The following is a 6000-nucleotide window of genomic DNA, read 5'->3' as shown; positions in this document are numbered from 1 at the left end:
TTTCTTTCTTCCTTTCCTTCTTTCTTTCCTTCTTTCTTTCTTTCTTTCTTTCTTTCTCGTTCACTAATATCACTTTCCTTTTAGTATTCAACTTCATATTTTACCATTTTCTGTCTTTCTCTTCGTTCCCTCTTCGCTCATTTTCTATCCTTTATTCTTCTGTTTATCCTTGCTTTATTATTTCTTTATTTGATCCTTTTTTTTTTGTCTCTCATTCTTTCTCTCAATTTCCCCTTTTTTCTTTTTCCTTTCTTTGTTGTTGCTACTTTGTTGCTCCTCTGTTTTTCTTCCTCTCCCTACTTTTCTTCTCAATTCGCACTGTCTTTCAATTCAAATTAATTTTCGCCATCTATCTTCCCCTTCTCCGCCTCACCCCTCTCCTTCACGTTCTCTCTCTCTCCATCCCCCTCTCTCTCTCTCTCTCTCTCTCTTATTTCATTTATTCAACCGCCACAGTTTCCATTTCTTTCAGCATTTTCTCATCCTTTCTCTCTTCTGTTTCCTTCCTCCATCATATCATTAAACATTCATCGACTGACAACGCTCACACATGCATACTCAACAGAACACGCGTAAAAGATGCATATACATTCCCAAGGCATGCACACATCCAAGTAAACCACAGAAATATTTGTGTCTATTTTTACAGTTTCACTTACTCATATTTCATTCACCAGATGTGTTCAATGAAGTAATTCAGACAGTAAACAAGTCACAACAACGACTGATGCCTTCTTGTCGCGCTCCATAGATATAAAGTGTAAAGTTACACAATTACATATAAATAATTAAATATACGCCTTAAAATATTTTATTACAACTGCACATTTCTTTTGAACGCAAGTTTTACACACACACACACACATTTACTCATGCATGCTTACACGTATATATCTTAAGTGTATATATGAAGGCAAAAATGTAAACAAGCACTGTAAAATGTATTTGTGAGATACATAGAAGGATAGATATACATACTTTAATGGGTATTGATTAAAAATACAATCTTCCTGACTTTTAAATTAGCCTTGAGGTTGTAGCGTTACTTCTGAAGTATATGAATCTACAGAGTTATGTTTCACAAGTTCCATGTTACTAACAGTCAAACCAGAGAACTTAAACGACAACTTTTAAGAGTTGAAAATTGGATGCTCGAGTGACAACGGCGGCAGCAAGGTGAGTAGACTGTTTTCATGTTTATTCTTGACAAAAAATGACATAGTCGCATCGCCGGAAATACAAAACTTTCAGATTAACTATAGGTAATCAAAGGCGGCGAGCTGGCAGAATCGTTACCACCCCGGGCGAAATGCGTAGCCGTATTTCGTCTGCCGTTACGTTCTGAGTTCAAATTCCGTCGAGGTCGACTTTGCCTTTCATCCTTTCGGGGTCGATAAATTAAGTACCAGCTACTCACTGGGGTCGATGTAATCGACTTAATCCGTTTGTCAGTCCTTGTTTGTCCTCTCTGTGTTTAACCCCTTGTGGGTAGTAAAGAAATTGGTATTTCGTCTGCTGCTACGTTGTGAGTTCAAATTCCGCCGAGGTCCACTTTGCCTTTCATTCTTTCGAGGTCGATAAATTAAGTACCAGTTACGAAGGAGTTTTTGTCTACAACTTGCTTTGGTAATTTTATTTAAGCCATGGTCTCCAACGTTCTATATTACATATGTAAGACCATAATGTAAAAGGAAAAGCGAACATCGAAACTTTTGAACAGTAACAAACAAATACATGTATTTGTAAATACAATATAATTGCGAGAACATGTATATATAGTGTATAAAACATACGCAGAGTATTAAGCACATGCACACGTGAGTGGATTTGGTAGACGGAAACTGAAAGAAGCCCGTCGTACATATATACATGCATATATATATATATATATATATATATATATATATATATATATATGTATATATATATATATATGTGTGTGTGTGTGTTTGTGTGTATGCGTGTATGTGTGTGTGTGTGTGTGTGTGTTTGTCCCCTACCATCACTTGACAACCGATGTTGGTGTGTTTACCTCGCCGTAGCTTAGCGGTTCGGCCTAAGAGTACAAGGCCGAACAATAGTTTGTTCATCAACTTTACGACATTAAAACGTTAACTTATTTATTTATTAAACTGATAATTATAATAACATACATACATATAGCATATTATTCTTTGCGGGAATAATATACTATATTATTCGGTCCAGGAATCGAAACCGCAATCTTACGATCATGAGTCCAATACTCTAACCACTAAATTACACGTCTCCACTCTGCCGAAAAGCCATAATATACAAGAAAAGTACACACACACACACACACACACACACACACACACCACACATACCACACACACATACACCACACACACATATACACACACACACATATATACATAGCTACATCACAGTATCGTCCAGACCATCAGATGGTAGTGTACTCTGCCGCTCACAATGCGCTTTCAGTTCTGTCTTAATTGCGCCACATACATACTTATATACATACATACGGAAACTGAAAGAAGCCCGTCGTATATATATATATATGTGTGTGTGTGTGTGTGTGTGTGTGTGTGTGTGTGTGTGTGTGTGTGTGTGTTTATTTGTGTGTGTGTTTATCCCCCCACCATCACTTGACAACCGATGTTGGTGTGTTTACCTCGCCGTAGCTTAGCGGTTCGGCCTAAGAGTACTAGGCTTACAAAGAATAAGTCCTGGGACGAAGAATTCGTTCGACTAAAGACGGTGCTCCGGCATGGCCGCAGTCAAATGACTGAAACTACTAACAGAATGAAAGAATGCACGCACATACACATACACATACATAGTTCCATGTATGTATGTGTATGCGTATGTATGTGTGTGTACATGCACGTATCGACATGCATAAACACAAAAAATGTTTTCACATTGTTTCCTCTTTTAAACAATAAACGCACAACTATATAAAAATGCAGACGCCTGCATATACTTATGTATGTGTGTATGCTTGTATGTACATATTATGCACATTACATACACATGTAAAGTATATATATATATATATATACACACACACGCACACATACACACAGGCACATATACATAGACACATGCAGAGTCTATATATTATGTATTCACATACACATACATACATGCATACACACACACCACACACATACATATATATATATATATATAATATATATATATATATATATATATATATTATATATATATATATATATATATGAATGTATATATATATATATAATATAAAAAAATAAAAAAATTAGAACAAGTGGAAATTTTACCGGTGAGTGTGTTAAATAATAAGGTACTAAAAGAGAATGACTCTCCCCAGACAACAAACAGATAGTACATATATATATATATATATATATATATATATATATAATATATATATATATATATATATTTATTATATAGAAGGAGCTTCTACAGGACTAGAACTGTTTCATTCAAGAGAAATCTTCAGGAAGCTCTTGAATGAAACATTTCTAGTCCTGTAGAACTCCTTCTATATAATAAATTAATTTTACTCTGCTATGTATTGAGTACCTATTTACTGTGGTTAACCCCGACCGAAATCAACCGGGGATATACATATATATATATATATATATATATATATATATATACTTTATTTTAAGCAGCAGAAAAATATATATGTATGTATATATATGTATATATCTTTATATATATAAAACTGAGAATGTGTGTCTGTCTGTGTGTTTCCCTAAAACTTGAGAACTACACAACCAATTTCATTCAAATTTTACACATGCCTTACTTAGGGTCCGGGGAGTGTCATCGGCAAAATTTTTTTTTTAACTTTTTGCCTAGGGCGAGCCCACAACAATATCATATCTTCTCCACTACGATTCCTACACATGCCTTACTTAGGGTCCAAGTAGTTTCATGGGCAAAATAATGTTCAACTTCTTGCCTAGAGCGAGCCCATGGCAATATCATATCTTCTCCACTATTTCAGTATTACGTGTTAAAAGTGAAACAAAAACGTTTCTCTATTTTATGTCAGATACTTTCACTTTAACAATAAAAAATAATGACAATTGAATTATATGTAGTAAGTAATAATTAAAATCAAACTAAAGTATAATATAATCGTAACATAACAAAAGTAAAAATAGCAATTGGTATAAAATTGCATCAATGATTTGAACTTGAATAAGTGGTTTCACATGAATGGGAATAAATTAAAAATAAAATTAGCGTGCAGAAATGGAATAGTCCAGATAGATAATAAAAAATTAAATTAAAGAAAAGACTATTGTCAATAAAGTATACAATGTAAAGAAAAAAGAAGATTTGAACACATGGAGGAAAGCACCTTCGAAAAGTGTCTTGGTGCGACTATGAAAGGTATCTAATCAGAGGCGGTAAATTCGCCACAATAGAAACAAGGTTCGAGTCAACGGAGCGTGCAAGGGAGTACTCGATTCGAACCTTGCAAAGTGGAAATATTTTACTTTTACCTTTATATCTGGGACGTAAGACGTCCCGGAAAAAAAATTTTATCCCCCACCCCAAATATAGGTAGGCTGGATTGTAGCCACACTTTTATACAAGAGGGAGGACAAGATACAATTGATCGAAATTACAAGAGACGGGCCAACAATTCCAGTCTGTTATATATTTTGAGTATTGTTATCACTATCGATACCAAGGTATAACTTTGTATTTTGTATTTTATGTGTAGATGTATATATATAGATGTACATGTAATATGTACACATATATATACACATATATACATGCACTAGCACTATGACCCGGCAACGACGGGTCTTTAATGCTAGTATATATATATATATATAAATAAATAGATATACATATATGTGTGTGTGTGTGTGTGGTGTGTGTGTGTGTGTGTTTGTCCCCCCAACATCACTTGACAACCGATGCTGGTGTGTTACGTTCCCGTAACTTAGCGGTTCGGCGAAAGAGACCGAAAGAATAAGTACTAGGCTTACAAAGAATAAGTCCTGGAGTCGACTTGCTCGACTAAAGGCGGTGCTCCAGCATGGCCGCAGTCGGATGACTGAAACAACTAAAAGAGTAAAGAGTATATATATTTATATATAACTCCAAGAAAGTTAGGGGTTGTGGGTCCAACGCACTAAGGGATAATATCTATCCAATATACTGTTAGTATAATACCCGATTATTAATACAAAAGTGATTTTTATTGCATTGCAATTAACTTACCTAGTGTATTAAATGGGTGAAGGTAAAGAGATTTTTTACCATTAATTTATATTGCAAAAAAGAAAATGGAGAAGCACAATAGTTGGTTCATCAACTAATAATTATAATAACATACATACATATAGCATATTATTCTATGCATAGAATAATATGCTACATGTATGAATTTATTATAATTATCAGATGAATAAATAAATAAGTTAACAGTTGATAAGTCCTACAGTTGATGAACCAACTATTGTGCTTCTCCATTTTCTTATTTGCAATATATATTATATATATATATAATATATATATTATATATATATATATATATATATATATATATATATATATTATATATATATGTATGTATGATTGTATATTATAATTATATATATAATATATATATATATATAATTATGTATGTATGTAGGTATGTATATATGTATGGTATATATATATGCATATATATGCATGTATGTATATATGTATGTGTATATATATATATATATATATAAATAGGTATGTTATATATATATATATATATATATATATTATATATACATGGAAATGGATGCGTGGCGTTCGATCATATAATAATGTAAAAAATATATATATGCAGGATATATATATATATATAGATATATATATATATATATATATATATATATATTACATATATGTACATAACCTACATATATATATATTAGATTATATATTATATATATATATATAGATATATATTCTATACATGCATATATGGGTACCGGACGTTAAAAAAACGTC

At 32.6% G+C, this 6000-nt stretch overlaps 1 protein-coding gene across 2 annotated transcripts in view; it reads left to right on the top strand.

Moving 5' to 3' along the window:
* The first annotated feature begins 549 nt into the window (after positions 1 to 549).
* LOC115210453 (calcitonin gene-related peptide type 1 receptor-like) overlaps positions 550 to 6000 on the top strand; it is a 104105-nt gene continuing 98654 nt past the window's right edge. For both annotated transcript variants that reach the window (XM_036502020.1, XM_036502019.1), the window contains exon 1: positions 550 to 1176. The gene's annotated coding sequence lies outside the window, so the exon portion shown is untranslated. The remainder of the gene's footprint in view (positions 1177 to 6000) is intronic.

This window comes from Octopus sinensis, linkage group LG4 (genome assembly GCF_006345805.1).
Source record: "Octopus sinensis linkage group LG4, ASM634580v1, whole genome shotgun sequence".
Classification (NCBI taxonomy): domain Eukaryota; kingdom Metazoa; phylum Mollusca; class Cephalopoda; order Octopoda; family Octopodidae; genus Octopus; species Octopus sinensis.
This window is presented reverse-complemented; position numbering and strand designations above follow the sequence as displayed.